This window comes from Gymnogyps californianus, chromosome 2 (genome assembly GCF_018139145.2).
Source record: "Gymnogyps californianus isolate 813 chromosome 2, ASM1813914v2, whole genome shotgun sequence".
NCBI classification, from domain to species: Eukaryota; Metazoa; Chordata; class Aves; order Accipitriformes; family Cathartidae; genus Gymnogyps; species Gymnogyps californianus.
In genome coordinates this window covers 92,383,671-92,404,942 of record NC_059472.1, presented here as the reverse complement: position 1 = coordinate 92,404,942, position 21,272 = coordinate 92,383,671, and the positions used below count along the sequence as shown (strand labels likewise).

Sequence of the window (21,272 nt, the reverse complement as noted above, 5' to 3'; positions counted from 1 at the left end):
TTGAATAAACACCTTTTTGGGGGGGAAAAATCCATACAACATCTCTATATTTCATATAATACCCTCCTGGGCTAATATTCACAGATAAGCAGTTAGGTCAGGTGTTCTGTGTCTTTCCCCTAGAAACAAAAATCAGTATATTCAGTTGCAAACTACCAACTATCAACATTTCTCACAAACCACCACATAAATCTACTCAGTTGACTTTCTCAATTGAAAATGGTGTTGAAAGCACTGTTAAACACTGCTAATAGTTCCAAGACTTCTTTGGCTTTCGCCCATCTTGGAGCTCTTGCCACAGGACAGCCAGGATTCGTTTATTAGCCTCTTGTTGGATCCGGATGAGATACTAGCACTAGACAAACAAAAGGGGAATGACACAAACAATGAAACAAAATAGAAGTATCTCTTCCAAAAAGCCTTTCAAATACAATCCAGTGAAAAAGAGCTGAGTAGAAAGTCAACAATGTAATTCATTCATACACTTCCCCAAAGACAAACATGGAGCACAGAACTGGGATTTTTTTTTGTTTTGGTTTGGGTTTTGTGCTTTTTTTAAAGCATGTTGTATATAATACATGCACACACGCTAGCAGGAACTGCTTTGTCTGATTTGGCACTTGACTGTGTATTCCTGCTGTGTGGATTGGATATGGGAATAAAAATTACAAATGAAGAAAACAAGCAGTCCTCCGACTTCTGCAACTCTTGCTGTAAAAAGAGACAAAAATGATACTCCAGTGAACTGCAGGCTTTAAGGCTCTTATAGCTGCTAGGTAAATCAAAAAGTAAAGAAAGGAATCCCAGCTTACCCAGTGTCTTCAACTGGGAGAGCTGTCTGGCAACACTGCATCACCTGACACAGGATTTTGTACCAAATACATCAGTGAGAGATGAAGCTTCATGGTACTTGAGAGAATAGTTGTACCTAAAGGGCACCTCAAGATACAAGTATATAAGTAAACTGAAGCACGAATTATGCTTCTCTCTCTTTGGTATGTTATCCCAACCACATTCAGTAAACAAATACCAGCACATCTTGAAATCTCTAACCCTGTGCCAAATGCAGTCCCAAAGGCCTATAAGACATGGCTTAATGAACTGGCCAAATACAAGATGATGTCTAACTATAATTTCACACCAGGTTAACATCTGCACATCTACTGGGCATGTTGATGGTAAACACAAACTTCTTAGCAGAGATACTGATGATTAATTCTTTATTCCCACTAAATTAACAAAGATCCCTGACACGGTTGAATAGTACACTCATTAGACAAGTATAATAGATATGCTGCAGGGGTAAGATGAAGGACTCTAATTATCCTAATTTGGTCAAGGTTGTTTGAATATCTTGCCTTTAGAGAGTAAAGAAGCCTAAGGGAATTTGGTCCCAAATCCCACATCTAAATTCTTTAGACTTATTTAAAAATCTAGTTCATGAACCTTATAGTAAGCCTTCTAAATGTCTTTTGAGACACCTGTCTGAGTGTCTGAGGGCTTAGTACCTAGCCACTTTGTGGATATGCAGCATACCTGAGCAAAAATGGCTTCCCAAATAAGGAAAATGTGGAGGACATAGTCAACAGTGATTCACTAGGTTGACATTCTCCCTATTGTTCTTCGAGTCCTCACAGAACGGGGTGGAGAATTAGGAAACTAATAGGTATAAGGTCAATGAGCTGTTTTATGAGCAACGCAACTGATGAAGCTGAGTTTCCTGCAGATGTATGCCCTACATCCCCCGATTGCAACCACTTTCCTTTGTAATCACGGTACCCCTCAGTTCCCTTCCATGTGCTTATCTGTTAGCCTGCACAAGAAATAGTGCATGCTGCATCTGATTTGGAGCTACGTGTGCTGACTGGTCAGTGGGTTGTGATCTCGGGCTAGGTAAGGGATTGATCATTAATGCTAGTCCTTCACTTTAACAGAAGGGAATAGAGCATTCTAATAGGAATAAGGCATTAATAGGAGTCCCTCTTTTCCAACCAGCTATTGACAGTCATTAAAACTGTAGACACCTAAAATCTTTTTGTCCTTTACCCCATGACTCTATCCCCTATCTAATTTGACCAAGGAATTAAAAAATTGTATAGACGGAATAAAGATATGCCTTTTGTCATAAAGTCTTGATTCCTAGGAACTAGACATTGTGTAAGCTGAAGCAGAATTATTGTGGAATGGACAAATGGATGTCTTCATAAAAACAAAGGGCCACTCAGAAAAGCCCATTTTCCTGTTCTTAAAGCTAATTTGATTAGTTGTCCTAGAGGCAGGATTAGTTATTTACCATCAATAAAAATTATCATAAATACTTTTCATTTTTAAGTCTCTGAGTTAATTCAGTGCCATCTGAGCCACCCCCACAGAGAACATGGATTCTGGCAACAAAGGTTTCTTGTTGCCAGCTCCCTGCCAAGTGTTATAGAAAAAATGCATTTTTTTCTGACTGAGCATCATGCACAGCACATTCCAGATGGCAAGGGAAGAAATGGAGAAGACCTAGTCAGCAAGGATTTAACTGCGGAAGGTGCTTTGCACCCACATATTTGACAGGATCCAACAGGAGCTGCACCTCCCATCAGAAACTCCACAGATCAAGTTTCTTTAAAAGAAACCTGTGAATATCTTGCCAGAATGTCTCCTATGGAAAGTATAAAAATGGAAGGTGACAAACCAGAATTCTAGCAATCTATCAACCAGCAGCAGAAAGATACTTCAGGGTTTTCATTTATTACCTTCTGGGGGTTTTTTGTCTATACAGTATCCAGCACAATGTGATCCAGAACACTATTCAATGTTTCTAGGTACTACTGTATTACATACAGCATATACATCACCAGAGAAGGGCACAGAATGGCTATACACTAAGACCATCCAGGCATACAGCCATCTCCATCAGAATAAGAGGTTCTCCTTCAGTTTCTCAGATTAAGGACATTTGTGTTACGCTCATGAATCTTTGTGGCAATAAAGATTTCCTACACCTGGCAATGTTGTTACAATGGCACATCATGACTTAATCCTGTCCCTGGTGCCCATAACCTCAGGTAGAAGCTCTGAAGGCTGAAATAAGCCTAGCATGTTTTCAAGTATCTAGTTCACTACAGTTTGGATGCTTTATCTATCTGTATTACCTGCTGGTTGTCCTAATAAGAAGTAATGCAGTGTTGACTAGATGATTTCCACAAATCCAAAGGGATTTCATTAAATGTCAGCAATGAAATGCAGAAACAACTTTAAGAAAAGTCAACACAAGGATAGTTTTGATTCTTAACTGCAGAATATGGGTAAGAGGAGAGAAAGGCCTTTATATTTTCATTGCAGCTATCTAATTTTGTGGCTTGACTCCCAACACAGGATTAAGTCAGTTGAACAGCTGGTAAAGTTACTGCTACTCCAGCATCTGAGCACTGTTGCAGCGTAAAGGCTGTGACTATCTTCTCTGTATTTCCTGAGATGCTCCACACAAATGGTATATATATCTACATCCATCTATGCAGGAATAATTTTTCATTAGCCAACTTTACATTGTCTTTCACGGTGCCACGAGGTGACAAAACTGGAAGAGAGAACAGTGCCTAATGCTGTTAACCCCTAGTAAAAGCACCAATAAGCAAAATTTGATCAGCCTGTTGTATTAAACAACTCAAGAATAAGATTAATTCAGTGACATGGCTAGGAAACACAAGACAGTAAAATGCAATAGATAATTTACCCCAGAGTCTGTCAGGGTACTCACTACAATCGTGGATGTGAAGATATATGCTATTGATGGATTTAAGAAAGGGAGCAATCATTCTATGGATAGGACCTGCAGGGAGAATTTAAGCTTCTTATCCAAGGGTGTAAAGCAATCCCAAAAACAAGCTTGGGAAGGGCTGTTCCTCATGTCCACAGCCGTGAACAATTACGTTGCATATTCTTCCCCTTACACCCCACAAGGTTTGAACCAGCATTCCTTGCACATTCAGTGACCAGGGAGGAGGGGAGAGCACAGGACAGAGCATTGGCAAAGTTAACTACAGCAGAGGTAGAAGTATGGAGGATTGAACCAGTGGGACTTCAGCCATCTGGGAACCATAGTGCCTTAAATTTAGCTCCAGGCAGGATACCAGGCTTGAAATCTTAGTGATCTGCATTGACGTGGCAGATCTCACTTTGTTAGAGAAAACAAAGAGCAGGGCAGAACCCCTTGAGGCATACTCGGAATTCTCAATAAGAGCAAATCCACTCTCATCCAAAGGAAAGTTTCCGTGTTGTATGGAGCTCTCACCTTCCCCAGCAGTAGCTGGCCATTCAGCTGGGGACCTTAGAAGACAAGAACATTGCACATTGTGTAACTGTTGAAATTTCGTTATACCATTAGAGCTGATGACAGAATTCACAATTTATTATAAGGCTAGGAAACCAATACAAGCTTTCTGTTATGAGCAAAGCTAAAATCAGACTGGAACTTTTCCCAGAGTATGGGATGAACAAGAGGAGCCTGAAGCTGAGTTGTCACCACCTTCAAATACAGATGACTTAATTAAAATAAAAAAGAACATATCTGATTTGACTCTTTTTCCCCCTTACCCCAAAGTCAGTGTATCAGAAAGTGAGCACAATTTATCTTACTGAAGAAGCACGTGTCCAGGTGAATCCAAGGGAGCAGCTGGAGAGGCTTGGTAATGAGCTGGAGAGGCTTGGTAATGAACCTTTCTTTGCACAAGTTGGGAGCCTAGTTCCTCCTTATGCTCTGACTGCTCTCTGCTGCATTAGGATTAAACAAAAGCCTTCAGTTGGGTGTAAATACCATTTATTCCCTCACTGAGGTTCCTCTGCACTGCCACAGCAATGCAAGTCGCTTTACTATTGGTCCGTACCAGTAAAACAGCAGCAGTAGAAGTACACCAGCCAGGGATGAGGATCAGTCCTAGCAAGGATACAGTTACACCAGTATCAGGGCATCTCACACCAGCAGAACTTATTCCACTCCCTCAAACAGAGTAAGATATGCCTGGAGAAGCACTTTCATCTCTGGACAGATCTGTCCACCCTGTGTATACTATGCACCCCGCAGAGGGCAACCTCAAAGCCCTCTTCAAAACCAGCTTCATGACCATACAAGCAGCAAACCAGTACACAGACGTGCTGACACAGCTGAAACACATAGACCTGAGCATGCCTGGACACATAAAGGAGGTTAGCGGACTGTCAAACATGTCTGACAGGCTGTCCACAAACCAGTCCTGTGGACACAAGATGAGCGGTAGATACGTGCTGCTACAGTTAAGATGGCGTACAGGCAAACAGAGGCAAACCATAAAAATCAGTTAGGATCAGGCAATACATACATCTTGGATCAGTCCTATAAATTTTAAGTGCAACTGATTCTGCAAACAACCTTGAATTACACCTTCTTATGGGAAATACAATTACCCAATGCAGAGAACCCATTTCTTTAGGGTCCCTGAAATCACCAAAGTCCCTCTTTGAGCCCTTAGAGTCATGCCTAAGAGAGTCACATGGGCCCTAAGAAGGGCAAAAGAGACACACTCTATTACAAAAGACCCTTCTCATTTTCTCCTCAACATCCTAACTCCTGATCTAGCACAAGCCAGTTTTATAATAGACAAGTTAATGGGCCTGTGCAAAGTGCACTGACTCTTCACGTTACAAAAAAAAAAAAAAAACAAACCAAACACACTTCTATTTATACAGTATAGAGTTGCCATATGAACTGACAGTTAAGACAAAACTACTCAGCAAGTTAATGATTTTTTTCCCTTTCTGTGAAGCATCTACAAGACGAAATCCCATCTGAATCTCAGTTTCACAGTCTTACCTTATTTAAACAATTCAGCTCCTTTTGTCTCTCATTTGTACTGCACTTTGTGCGTCATTCTGGGTTGTTTCACTGCCTATTGCACAATTACAAGTGTTCAAGCATATAGAAGGCAAGAATAGCTTAGCTTGTTTTGGTTGCCTTACAATCAATACCTCTGCCTCAGGCACCAAAGAACGTATGAGAAAATGAGTTTTCTGTTTTTATAAACTTTGTCTATCTTCAAGCTCACTTTGATCCATTCTTCTACACAAATGAATAGGGTGGGGCCATTACAGAACAAGTAGAGACAACAACAACGTTCTGTTAGACTGAATCTCAACAGAGGTGACCACACCAAAGGCCACCTTCTTAATGATTATGCTTTTATTCTCCAATTCATTTGGAATCTTTATTGTCCCTTCCTGAATTGAACAAATGCAAGCTTTGTGATACCTGTTCCTTTTCATTTCGTGGCAGCGATGGTGTTTTTGCTTTGATCTGATCCAGTATGCAATGTTGTGAAGGTACTGTCTGCTAAAACAGGAAAAACTATGCAGTTTATGATTGCTGGAAGTGAAAGCTATTTGTGGGGGTGTTTTTTGATAACATGGCAATTCAGACCGTATCCTTACTCAAAACAACTGGGAGAGAAACAGCGTATTACAATGGTGAAAAACTCTGTTAGAGCCGTTTCACCACAAAAGTCTGTGGTTTACATAAATGAGGATTTACAAGCCAAAGAATTGCAGACATTTTAAAAGTAGCACAACATTTTTTGAGCAGTTTAGCTCCCTCTCAATCCAACTGAAAAAGTAGGTACATCTCCAGTGTGCCAACCCTTTTGGAAAACCAGCATTTTTATCAACTCTGCAGATTTGAAAAAATCTCCCTTAAAAATCAAAGCTTATTTTGATCACTTTTTGGCTGAGATAAGAAGAGTTTGCCAGAATACGTACAAAGAGCAAAACATCAAGGAAAACCATAAAGAGGTGGTACAGAATTCCTTTACACCACAAGATATTTCAAATACAGGTCTCAGTCTTCGGCCTAGGTCTAAATGTCAACACAGAGGGCTCCCATCTCATCATCATCCTCCAGCAAAAGGCAGTTTAAATTCTAAAAGGCAGCAATATCATTAATCCAGTTACAGCTGGCTCTGAGAAATACATCTTTCAGTTCGATCTGCGCAAGCACAGCTGAGCTGTTTGTATACCCTCACTGAGACCTCTCCTACAGTTCATTTTGAGCTTGATCTTTCTCCCATTGATGTCGTGAAAAATCTCCCTCTGATGTCAATATGGCCAGGAGGGGTTGGCATGTATAGAAATCTAATGAATTGTGGGTGATTATCTTTTGTGCTTTGTTAGGTGTTTAGTAGGTATTTTTTGCTCTCTTGCCAGTTTCCAGTTCCACTGGGGTATGTTGCAGTTTTTAATGGAAAATAACTGTTGTGTTTGCTTCTATTTTGTGAAATGCCCAAAGGCTTTCACATACAAGCATCCTATAAAAATGCATTTGTGTTTTATTATTATTAATAATGCCACTGGATCAAGAGCAGTCTGGACTCTACATACGGCCCCAGCTAACTTGAGCCACCCAGTTTGGATGATTTTTGTTTATTTGTCTACAAGGCCAGGAGGTGGTAGTCTCTCCACTGTTAAATTTGTACCTGAATATTCCTGACTATGTAGCCTGGACAAGAAGTATCACTGTAATTGCCTGTATATTATCAGTGTGCAGGTCATTTAAAGACTTATTTCTAATCCAAGGTCTGAATTCAAGTGAATGGAAAGCTACCATTCCAAGGATGTAAGGCATAATCATAAGCTTGTTACTGTCCAGCATGCATTCACATCCAACTACTTATAAGCTCACACACAATATTATATTAAAGAAGATCTAACCTTTGAAAGCAACTCTTGGGTTAAAAGGAGCTAACAGAACTAGCAGGCTATTTGTTGATGAAGTTATGCTATATTTCAAATACATTTGTTGATTATACTTATCAAAGACTCATGCAAACACACACACATGCTCCTGGCAGCTTTTCACTAATTTGGAAATGTAAGAATCACTAGAAAAAAGGGAGTTTGAGCCTTTACTACAAGCAGATGCAAGGTAGTGTGGATCAAATAGTTTAAAAAAAAAAAAAAATTCAAATCAAGTCCAGAATGCTGACTTCAGCTCATCAGCGATTTGTGAGATCACATTACTCTTTTTTCCCCCTTCCTAAGAGTATTTGGACAACTGCCAAGTATTTGTAAAAAGGTTTCATGAATTTTAGCATGAATGACAGTTTCTCAGAAAATTTCTGCCACAACTGTCTCATTTGCTATTCATTGTTATCCAAAAAAAAAGAGGTTCAGGCATCAAGACTGCAGGAAAAGTTGTGTGACGCAGCAAGTAGTGCAAAGAGCAATAGTTTGAACAGGACCTTCATTAATGGCCTATAGCCTGACAACTAGTATGGTGAGGTGATGGGGGGGAGGGGAGAGGGAGGAGCAGGAACAGGGTGGATTTAGGAGTGTTTTGCTAAGAGAAGATGACTTTATACTTTACTATCTCATCTGTAATTGCAGCTGATCTGGAATTTTGGTCAGATAACACTTCCAACAGGGAACCATAGTCTCTCCCTCTGACTGAGCTATTGGAGCCAAACAGCACCTCACCACAGGAGAGGTACTTCTCCCTGGCTATGGGACAAGAGTGAATATATAAGAGGTAGGATTCATCTCAGACAACTTTGGACAACTACACTTCTAGAGTGTGATTCATCTGACCTATTTTAAAGTTTGCTTTAGCGTGAAAGGAATGTCATTCTAGAAATCCCTCTTTCTGTACAGTGACTAAAATGGAGCCCAGAGTGACATACTCAGGTGGGGATGTCTACATCATAAGATCTGACATTTGGTCAGTTGGATCCCAGACAGATGAATGTGCTACAGCTTCCTTGTGCCATTTCAGAACCTGAAAAAAAATGTAATTTTTTACCAGCAACATAAAATTTTGAACTGTCATTTACTGGATCTTTTTGGCCCTTGAGAACTTGTGAATATTTGTTATTTTGCCCCAGCTCAGAATAAATGTAAATTTTCTTAAGGGGAAAATATTCTTATTTTTGATCAGCCCTACTTGTAAGGGATTGTCCAGCCAGCTGTGCTTTAAAGGCCCTTTAAGGGCTTCACCTCATAAAATGAGTACAAATTTCTAGTTGCTGCAAATGAAGAAATATTTCTCCCAGATAGCACTGATATTTGGAACATGATCTAAATCTCTCTACTTCCCAAGTACTAGTACTTCCCACTGTACTAGGAAGTAAAATACCTGATGACACTTTATCGTATAATGACATATGGACAGGGTCAAAGGTATGGACTTAGACTTTACCATTTGGTTCTGTCTATAACACTCTTCAATATTAAATACAGTGGCTAGCCAATTCTCTTCTAAGATGTCATTGCCTTCACTTTGGCTGCGTTCAGATACTGGTTTGAAAGAAGTGGTAATGCCTTACACAGCCAGGTGACTACAACAGAATGCTAAATTCATAGCACCAGCGTGCTACAATTTTCAGTGGACTCTGAGCTGAAAGTTACTGAACCAACTGAATTACAGACAAACATAATCATCCTGCTAAGACTGCCCAAAGACATGTCCGTCTAGTAACTCTTGCTGTGTTCACATTTACTTCTGTCAACACTTGCTGCTATGAGAACTCCAGAGTGTGTGTAGAAATGCGTCATGAGCAAATGTGAGCTTACACCACTTCATGTGGCCCAAATATTATGGTACAAATTCACTCATGGCACAATCATTTTGTTTACACAGCCCTAGAGGTAACTATAATGATCAGATACAGGACAAGAATATAGATCCAAAAAGGACCAAAATACCTAAATTCCACTAAAATCCAAGACTGTGGATCCATAACCCCCAATTCAGCTGCCACCTGTATTCTACAGGTGCCTCCATATATGATCTTCAAGTTATCAGGACACCTAAAGCTCTGCCTCTCCATGTGCCACGAAGCACCCCAGCCTCGACAGCGCTGAGTATTTCCTACTTAAACCAAGCAAAATCCAAAAGTTGGTCATTCTTCCACTCCTCTCTTCTCATTGCCTTGATCCATCAAACAGAGCACCCCTACACACCAGGCGCCACATAACATGCAGTAGCAGCTACTGTTTTCTTTCTAGATACAGCTGTCATATCATTCTTAGTTCAGTTGTGAGACCACTCTGCTAGCATGGAAGAAACTTGGGATCATGCTTGCCACCACCATGCCATAGCCAGCCCCAGAGAGTTCAAATGCACATTATTCTTCTGCCATGCAAACCCCCCAACATCTGAAGTATACACTGTTCTCCTTTTTTTCTCACTGGAGTTGTTTCATTGGCCAGAAGTGAAAGCCCTTGCTTTCCTCTTACATGGAGAAGGAAATCTTGAAGACAGGTTCCTACTCTATGCATGGCAAAAGCGTTTTGAATGAAATGGCCCTTGGAGAGAGAAGTCACTGTGCTCCTTGGAAGCACTGTCTTATTCTTGGTTTCTAGCCTAGTTCACCTTCAGTTCTTTTTAATTCTTTACTTCCACAGCAGGGTCAGTATCTGCACTGCAGAGAGCAGATAGACACATTATTTAGGAAACTCTCTGGGAGGTGAGTTTGAGTTCCCTCAGGCAAAAGCAATAACTGAGCGAGATTTCCCACAACCTGGGGGAGTGCTTTAATCACCAGGCTCCTGTTCAAAAGGCCACCCCCACCTACTCTTCTGCCATGTTTTAGAAGAAGAGAGAGACAAGCTCTGTTTTTGGAATAAAGGGCGTAACAGGTAGCTACGTGCTGGTAAAGGTCCCACAGTATCCTCAGCATTTCCTAACAGAAAGCTGACTACCTGATCCTGATGTACCTCGCTCTTCCCACATACCTGTATGGGGCCAAGGCACTTAACAGAGGTGTCTGCTTACCTTGGGCCAGCCACATAAAAGCTCGGCAATATAACACTCAGTGTTGCAGCATCAAAGTCCCACTTTGGATCAAACCCGAGGGTGCTACCAGAGGTAATTTACAATGTCAGGACTTAAAACTGTACGTGATGCTCATTATTGTAACAACTGACTCTAGTCTAACAAAAGCAGCAATGCCACAATAGTTATTGTTAAGCAATTTAATTGATCCAGACATTTATGCAGAGCCATTTACCTGTTGGGGCTCTAGGCAGAGGCTAAGCTACCCTTCTTTTCATTCCCACATTAGATGACTTATAATTTCTTAACTCAGCCTGAAGGGATGTCCCCAGGCTTTGGGGCCTTCAGCAGCTATTGTGGTTGCTCATCTCCAAAACTGACTCTGCATGTATATTGGTATATTGTGCTAGTCACCACAGATGACACCCTTTATTTTTGGATGCAAACACTTTACCTTAATTGTGTATGCAAGTCATTGGTCTCTGAGGTTCACCTTACTTCACCTCCAAAAATTTAGTGAGGTAATATGGTTTAGTGAACTCCAAAGATTTTTGTGAGGTACCTTGAAATAGTATGGTCTTCTGCCTTCCCCCCGCCCCGCCACAGATCTATAAGCAAAACCAGTGAATTCACAAGTTTAATAGGGATCACTAACAGTAATCCCAGTTGAAATTGTTTAACTTGCATTTTCCTCAGAAGAAATAGATGACAAACAGTAGGCTGGTCTATGGGCCAGGGAGGAAAACCTGTTGACTTTCTCGAATAAACCCAAATAAAATTTAGTTTTTACACATCACTCCAAACTACTAAACCTGCTTCCTAATGCTAGTCCTCCAAACTACCTACCTGTAGCCTACATTAGAGTCAATGGGGAGAGTGAGCATGCAGCACCAAGAAGGGTTGCTGCATTTCCAGGTAGAACTCTGACTGAGCTAAAGAGGTCTTACTCTATTTAACACTGATTTAGCAAACAGTCACCACTTCTGTACATAAAAGAGAATAGCCAATCAATGCATTACTCCAGTGAACTAACTAGATGGATGAATGGATTTTCAAGAGTTAGGTACAAATTAAAAGCTAGTGACTTCAGATGAGACTCAAGGGGTGAGACAAAAGTCTTGATTACTTGAGCTACGCACTGACCAAGTACTAGGAAAGCTTACAGTCAAAGGAAGCAAAAGGTACCGCTGCACATCCTGAATATTCATAGAGCTCACGCACCCATTTGATTCCATTTATTTTCCCCTTCTGGGCAGCATGAGATTCTACATGTGTACTTTAAGTGTACATGGAAATAATAAAGGGAAAATATACATTGTGGTAATAATAATCAAATAATCTCTTAGACACTAAGTAGCGTGTATGAAATATTCTAACATCAGTTGAAGTTTCTGTTGTGCAAGTTCCTAGCACCTTAGTGGGTAGAAATTAACATCTTTAGACCCATTCTTCAGATATAGGATATTAATGTCTCAAAATCAAACATGAGCAACTTATACTTCTTTTCTTTCCCTCTAAAATGAAATAGGACTTCTAGGTAGTTTTGTGGCTAAGGGGAAGCTCAGCTCTTTTGTTGACCTAGTTAAACTGGATTAGTATCTTTCTACATTTATACATTCTTTCTTGCTTTTAATAGCTGCTTACACAGACATACTAATCAAAAAATATGTATAGCTGAAAATCTGAAGTCACTTCCTCCCCTTGTCTGTTGATGTAGTGGCAGAAGAACAGATGGTTGAAATTAAAGAACTGCTTGGAGATGTAGCAGAACATGTTAGAGAAGGAAAGCAGACAACATTTCTTTTTGAAAAAAAACCCTTTCCTTTGAGCAAACCAATGAACAAACCTAGGTTACTAAGGAATTTCTTCCTCTAAGAAATTAAATCCAAGTTAGTACCCACTAAAATCAAACCAGGCATTCAACTTACGTGGGTAGAGAATCATGCTTTCCCTCCCCCCACCAGGATCAGGTTGTTGCATTTCTGTAGCACTTAAAAAAATAACAGTCTAAAATAAACAAATAATTTCCTTCCAGTAGCTACACTGAATCAAGTACACTCATGCTGTAAATCACTTAATGTCAATCAGATTTATATTTGGGATGAATTAGATCCAGAATGTTTCATTCCCCACGTTCCTACCAAATAAGCCATATGCAAAGATGCGTTGGCGCAAAGTATGGCAAGTGAAAAAACTCTTACAACCCTGTTGACTGATACAACATTCATCCTACTGTTAGCGATGACGTATCTGAGGAGAAAAAAAAAAGACACATCACACATATTATTAGAGAAAGTGTGAGATCATCACTGTGGATAGACAAATTTGTAATTCCCCTGCCTTTTCTCTCTTGCATCTTCACATGAGGTGCCTCCTTCCATCTTTCTATTTAGCTGTGCTCCCAGCTCTTGAACTTTCTTCTTACCTATGACTATTCCAGTGAATTCTTATTCAGTATAACATCCTGGTTACACCTGTCATGACATTATGACATATTTATCTGGTTTGATAAAATTTATTTAAAATTATACTGAAGATTATACATCTAGAATTCCCTGTACTAATTTAAAAGCACGAGAAGTCAAACAAAGAAACCATGCTTTCCTACTTCCCATTCTCTCACATTACACTTAATTAAATTGCATTTAAAATTTTAATAAAAATCAGGCCTAATTTTAATTAAACCTCCCTCCCTCCTTTACCCTCTTCTATTTCAGCGTCAAACAGGAGCACAAACCTATTTGCTTCAGCTCTCCTCCTACAGTCACTTTAACAGGTAATTTTTGCAGTGCTCCAGAAGTCAGAGTGTATGTCGAGTTGATGAAAGAATGTGCTAAAGGGACAAATGAATACTTGCACAACTGAATACAGGTCAGTGATAGCCAGCACCAAGAAAGGAAGAAGGGAATTCTGGCCACCTTTTATGAGAAATTTTTGAGACGACTTATGAAACAATTCACACATGTCCTCAGTTTCATCCTTTGAGCCCCTAAGCCCACACTCACGGGACTGAAATTCAAGAGTTTTGGCACCTCTGGTAGTTCTGACAAGTAGCTCCATAAGCAGACAAGTGGTGCAAGAAGTCACTTGCAGCAGCTCTCATGCTTTCTTTGCTCTAGCCAATATATGGGACGCAAAAGTAAATCAAACACAAACTTTTTCATGTGAGCATCTGAGTGCAGGAAAGTCCAATGGAGATTGGCCACTGATTTCCGTGGAACAGGAGCAGGGACCACTTAATTTAATATATTTACAAATCATGAGCTACCTATCAGTCCTCCTGGGTGCAGAAAAAGCTGCTGACCTCAGAAGTATATGGGAAACTAAATCACCTCGATATTGATGAGTGCTGGGTGCCTAATAACCAACAACATGGGCCCGATTCACTCATGCCACCCGAAACAGAGAAATGGTAAAGGAATAGTTGGGGCTACTGAAAAAGGTCTGAGATTCCAAGCAACCCATGCAGCTCAGGGCTGACTGCTAAAGCTAATGCTCATTAAAACTATTTAAACTACTTGCAACTATAGCAGAGCAGGTAGTGCAGGTGATTGCTCAAAAAAATAAGTTGTCATCACTTGAGACAGTGACCAAAGAGACTCTTCTGTCTCCAGGATAATCACAGTAAAACTACGCAGAGGATGCGAAGCTGTATTCAGAAGGCAAAAGAGATACTGCAAAAGTATTGACTTAGAACATATGAATCTTTCACAGTTCCAGGTTTTGCAAGCTTCTGAGTAATGTTTGTGTCTGCAAAACTTGTTTGACTACAATAGACCTTATTTTTGTAACTTAATCCTGTATGTTTTGCAGAGGTGGTTCAATTAAAAAGGGAAGAGAAAAATCAATATTTTTCTACATGAATGCAAGACATCAAAGTAAATAAAATGAGATGACCTATCTCTATCACCTCCAGAAGCTAATCTTCCACAATGCACAGTATTCTTTGAAGATCTGTCTGGCACACTCCTTTTTCTCATTCTGCTTTTCCCCTTATTATCTTTCTATGTTTATTCCTGCCTGTGACTAATATCTGTTCCATTTTTCACATATTTTCTCTTTTTTTTCAGCTTGCCACCTTTTTGCTAGCACTTCCCCATTTCTCTTGGAACACAATTCAGTGGCAAACTGCCTCAAAACCAACAGTGTTCAAGGTCCATCATATCATTGCTCCTGAAAAGCAGTGCCACTATTACATGTTTCATACCAGCAGAAGGATTTAGCCTGCTGCAGTTAAGCTCAACTAACTCCAAAAGGAAACAGAAAAGAAGCTGCTTCTCCCAGAGACCCTTTCTTTTTCATGGAGCAAGTTACTAATAGGCTGTGAAAGCTTCACCACAGATTTCTCACCACCCTCACGCAGAAGGACTTTGCTTGCCATTAGCCCAGGAGACCAGACTCCATCATTGTACTTGGTAAGTTTTCAAACCAGTAATTTTGGGCTTTCTTACATTGCCATGCTTTTCTAAGAGGATCTCTCTAATGTTTGCAACGGCTCCTTCATTGTCTTTCTCCATAGCTGTCCTCTGCTGTTCACTTGCTTGCAAAAGCTATCAAAAAACTTTGACAACAGTGATGCTACCAAACTGCCTTCACACTACCTACCATATTAGCCAATATTGCCTTACATTCTGCTTATACTTCTCCCTTTTCATCACATCTGTGTCCACCTGTTGTCGCTTCTCTTTTGCTTCTATTGTAAAATCTTTGAGAGAAGGACTGCCTTCTACTCTGTTTTTCTACAGTGCATAGCACAAGCCATCAGAGAAAACTGCAGTAATAAAAACAACAATGTAAAAACATAGGCCTTTGAATAGCTTTCATAAGCTTTCTGTGAGGCTTTATTCTGATCTCGCTTACACTGATGGGAATCCACCAGTGGGTGCATTATAACTAAATATACATCTAGTATGTTGCATAATGTAACACAAAGCCATTGTATGAAATACCTGGAATCAGTAGAGACACTCCAAAAGTCTGTCCCCCGCCCCCCTGTCAAGTGCAATTGAAACTGGAATTTAGCCATAGCTGGATCACTTGCAGGCTGAAAAGCCACATTTGAGGCTATATTAATAATATTCTATTAATTCTAAACTTGAAGAGGACTTTTTAGCTTTTTATTTTCAATTGTACAGCTTTATGTTGAAAACTGCACATAACCCCACTACCATGAATGATAAAATGCGTTAAAGAAAAGCTGAAGGTGCAGAAATGAATAGGATTGAGAGCATCAGGCTTATGGTTGCCTGTGCAAATTCACATAAGCCTTCCTTGCATGTACGCATTCTGCAATGACATGACAACAGGTGATTTTCCCCAGGACCTCTGCCTCATTCAGCACCCAGGAATACCAGCACCTCTTAAAACAACACTAAAATCAGCATTCATGAACGCATGCATAGGCTTTTGTCATATTTGTCATTAAAGCACCTAAGTGCTTTCATGGGGGGGGGGGGACCAAACAGCTAAATGCTGATGAATTTATAATCACAAAACATCTTCCCTTTGAGAAAGGAAGAGCTGTCCTACCCCCATCACACAGACTAGAGCTGAGACACTGGTGTATCTCAAAATTGCTCCCTGATTTTGCATTCCCTGCTTATAATCTTTCCCCCCCCCCCTAGATTTTTGCAATGTTTTTACGTTTAAAGTTTAGCTCCTACTGATATATGGACTACTCCAGGGTAGCATTCAGTTGCATGGACCTCTAAACAACTTGTTTCATGGTCCATCTCTGTTCTAAATGTGATGGACACCCACTAGAAGAGAACAGCATACTATCGTGTGATTAGCAATGACTTCTGAATGTACATATGTCATGGTGCTGCGGTAGCATTGCACTGATAGCCCTTACTTACACATGCCCTAACTTCTCAACACTTAATTTTGCAACTCTCAATCCTTTTAACGCAGCTTTTTTTATTTTTTTTGGTACATTCTTCTATGTACACAGGCTGTGCCTCTGTATACATAAATATGAATTTATAAACTTGTACTGCACAGACCTGTCCTGTTTCTACAGTCTTGTGGTGGGTTGACCCTGGCTGGATACCAGGTGCCCACCAAAGCTGCTCTATCACTCCCCTCCTCAGCTGGACAGGGGAGAGAAAACATAATGAAAGGCTCACAGGTCGAGATAAGGACAGGGAGAGATCACTCAGCAATTACTGTCATGGGCAAAACAGACTTGACTTGGGGAAGTTAGTTTAATTTATTACACATCAAATCAGAGCAAGATAATGAGAAATAAAAAACAAATCTTAAAACACCTTCCCCCCACCCCTCCCTTCTTCCTGGGCTTAATTTTACTCCAGAGTTCTCTACCTCCTCCCCCCAAGTGGTGCAGGGGGACGGGGAATGTGGGTTGCAGTCAGATCACACGTTGTCTCTACTACTCCTTCCTCCTCAGGGGGAGGACGCCTCACACTCTTCCCCTGCTCCAGCATGGGGTCTCTCCCACAGGAGACAGTCCTCCACAAACTTCTCCAATGTGAGTCCTTCTCACAGGCCACAGTTCTTCACGAACTGCTCCAGCGTGGGTCCCTTCCATGGGGTGCAGTCCTTCAGGAACAGACTGCTCCAGCGTGGGTCCCCCGCGGGGTCACAAGTCCTGCCAGCAAACCTGCTCCAGCGTGGGCTCCTCTCTCCATGGGGCCACAGGTCCTGCCAGGAGCCTGCTCCAGCACGGGCTTCCCATGGGGCCACAGCCTCCTCCTTCAGGCATCCACCTGCTCCAGCGTGGGGTCCTCCACAGGCTGCAGGGGAATCTCTGCTCCAGCGCCTGGAGCACCTCCTCCCCCTCCTTCTTCACTGACCTTGGTGTCTGCGGAGTTGCTTCTCTCACATCTTCTCACTCCGCTCTCCAGCTGCAGTTGCTGTTGCGCAGGTTTTTTCCCCTTCTTAAATATGCCATCACAGAGGCGCTACCACCATCACTGATGGGCTCAGCCTTGACCAGAGGCGGGTCCATCTTGGAACCCGCTGGCATTAACTTTATCGGACATAGGGGAAGCTTCTAGCAGCTTCTCACAGAAGCCACCCCTGTAGCCCTCCCGCTACCAAAACCTTGCCACGCAAACCCAATACAAGTCTGCAGCACAAACCTCTACATCTTTAACAGAGAGTTATGGATAACTGATAGCTGGTTGCTGTCCTCAGTGTGGGCTGGTCAAGGCATCATTCTGCAGACAAATTATACAGCTACTGAAGGATAACAGAGGATTATGCCAAGTTTGGAAGCTCTGAAGCCTAGTTTTTAAGAACTTTTCTTTCCATTTCTTGCTCTTCAGCCTCTCTAACCTTAGTGACCAACTGCAGGTTGTCTTTGCCCCTCTTCTTCTACCAGGTCTTCTTACAAGGTCAGTAAAAGGCATACATCTCAGATCAGGCCAGCTCCCCAAGTTAAGATTCAAGCCTTTGCTCAGAAGCACAGGACTTAGTGAAAAAGCAACATGTTTTCCTCCATAGTTCATTCTCAGAAATAGTTGAACCATTTTTGACTAAATGTTCCTCAAAAATAACAACAATCTACTTCAGCCAAATAGCTGGCATGGAAAATCCGAGCCCAAGTGGTTTAAACTTTGGCAACGTTATCAGCAATTGCAACAAAAGTCATATAATGAAAAAAGTTAGTCAGTCTTAATTGTCTGTGTCATTACCAGGTCTGCCTGTACTAACATGGTAGCTCAGTCTCCCGGCCTCTTCTAGATGACACTTGACTTACAATTCTGTGGGAATTTTTAATATGTTACTATATGTTTATGTACATCTGTCATCATTTCATTATGAGATTAAAATTATATCCCCATTTATACTCCCATCAGAAATAATGGCCTGAGAATACCCATTGTTATTGCTGCAAATTGTAAATCATGCAATAAAAAGAAGGTTAATTATCAAACTGAAATTGCTCTAAAAGAGGGATCTCATTTTGTCACACAGGTGAGTACGGTCTTCAAGTCTTTCCACTGTTTAGACACCTATGTGCAATGTGGCACTTTCAGGGGGGCAAGTGGGATTTGCTAGTCAGCACCCCATGAAACATTCAGGTAATGATGATTGTGAGGCAACAAAAAGCTGTTATCCCATCTACAGACGGAGCATGGAGGCACAGGAAAATTAAATTCCCTGACAAAGCTCACAGGCGAAGCTTGTGGCAGAGCAAAGAACCAAACCTGAGGCTCTGAAGTCCCATGCTGGCTCCTTAAGCATCAGCCAGCCTTTTTTTCCCCCTCTACATGTAGGTCTCAGATTTTATTGAAAGATGTCTTATTTTGTATTTGATTTTCAAAAACTCTAGACAAAAGCTAAAAATATATGATGTACCTTCACTGAAAGGTTAGGAGAAGAATTGAGAGAAAATAGCATTTGAAATGCTCTGATGTTTTACCTAAACCTGACTCTTGGGAAAAAGATGGCTGTTTCTACTGATTTTTGGCACAATATGATAAATTGGTTAATCTCAGCCCAGCAGTCAAATTGGTTCCGAGAGGTCAAAACGGTAACAAAACAGTAAGTCCTTACATTTAGCACCATAACCACTTAATGATAGAGGATAATATTATTACATTGCTGGTCTTTAAGGCTGAGTGCACCTTTGTTCTGCCATAAGAGTGGAAACACAGACACATTACCTTTCCCGGAATGCTTTTGCTTCCTTTTGGATAATTGTCTTTCATCATGTTCAGATCTCAAGCAATTTGAAAAGCCAGCAGTGTTGCGAGAGAAACTGAGGTTAAAACTAAGCTCCTTTCTCCTTTTGCATGATGGGAATAGCAAGATGAACTGTTTCATTGATTTTTTTTTTTTTAAACAATATCAAATCACTTTTTAAAAAAGTTATGATAATCTCTGAAGAAATTAAGAGTGTTTCAATATCTGGCATTTCCCAATTGTTTATTTAAAGGGCAAGTCCTGCAGCACTTTTGTCTGTCACTTCACCACGTTTACAGCTTCCTGCAAATGCATTTTGTACATGCAACTCAGCGTAGATTTTCAGCACACATTCAGGGCCTCTTCACCAACATGTCCCCCCCCCAAAAAAAACCTCAAAGAGGTAAAACAAAAAGGTAGAAGTATGATATCAAACAACTGAAACACAGATGCAAACACTGCAAGGAGCTATGTAGCCAGAGGACCAGTATTCTTCTTGGGATCTGCATGGGGTCTGGCTGGGATGGAGTTAACTTCCTTCACAGCAGCCCACGCAGTGCCATGCTTTTGCATCTGTGGCTAAAATTGTTGATAACACACCAATGTTTTGGCTGTTGCTAAACAGTGCTTACACAGCATCAAGGCTGTCTCTCTTGCTCACAAAGCAAGTAAACTGGGGTGGGCAACAGGTTGGGAGGGGATATAGCCAGGACAGCTGACCCCAACTGACCAAAGGGGTATTCCATACCATATAACATCATACTCAGCAATAAAACCTCAAGGAAAAGGAGGAGGAAGGGGGATGTTCATTATTATGGCATTTGTCTTCTCAAGCAACTGTTATTCGTGCTGAGGCCCTGCTTACCATGAAGAGACTGGACATCTGCCTGCCGATGGGAAGTTGTGAATGAATTCCTTTTTTTCCTTTGCTTGCACACTCGGCTTTTGCTTTCCTTATTAAGCTGTCATTATCCCTATGTACAAGTCTTTTCACCTTCCTTCTTGTTTCTCCCCATCACGCAGGACAGAGGAGTGAGCAAGAGGCAGGGTGGGTGTTGGGCTGCTGGCCAGGGTCAACCCACCACAGGACCCCATATAATAGGTGTGACCCACCTGACATTTTCTGTTAGGCTAGGCAAATGCATCTCTTCAGCACAGCAAAGCAGAGATCTAAAGATGACAACTGGTCATTTCCCACTGCCAGTAATGTGTGGTACAGAATGATTTAAAAACTTGAAATATCAGACAGCTCACTCATCTCTGTATGCTTTTCAAGATAAACAAAACAGTTGACAACTGTTGTGCAGTACTGTGCACATTTTACTGTCTCCCCCAAAAAATCAGAGTTGGTCAGAGATACAGGAGCAGCTTTTTGCCCTACAAACCAGCCACACCATCTGCACTTTTTGTTCTCAAGTAGACCTGTCCAGAGAATTGTTTTCCTTACAGGAAATAACATCTTTTAAAAAACCTTCCAAATTGTGTCTGAATACTGAAGATTTTGACGTATCACCATAGAGCTTCATGGTTATACTTCCTGGCACTTGTATGCATTTTCCTTTATCAAACAGACTGGCTGGCCAGGCTCCCTCTCTTGTAACACCTGATGGTCTCACTTCCTGCTGAGATACAGTAGTTCATCATAGTAGAGAAACATTTGGCCAGAAACCTTGACTCTGACATATAATAGGGCATATGAAGTACCTGCCCTCACATTCCCCAAGGACTCACAGTACAGTCCTGACACAACATTTTCAGTGTTCAGTCAACTTGCTATTATTATCTGAAAACCAAAACTCTCACAGATTTCCAGTATTTTATTTTTTGTGAAACATGAAAA

General features: G+C 41.0%; 1 long non-coding RNA gene across 3 annotated transcripts in view; it reads right to left on the bottom strand.

The window, feature by feature from the left end:
• The window catches only part of LOC127013168 (uncharacterized), a 62,203-nt gene that overhangs the window by 27,666 nt on the left and 13,265 nt on the right, over positions 1-21,272 (bottom strand). The window lies entirely within an intron of this gene.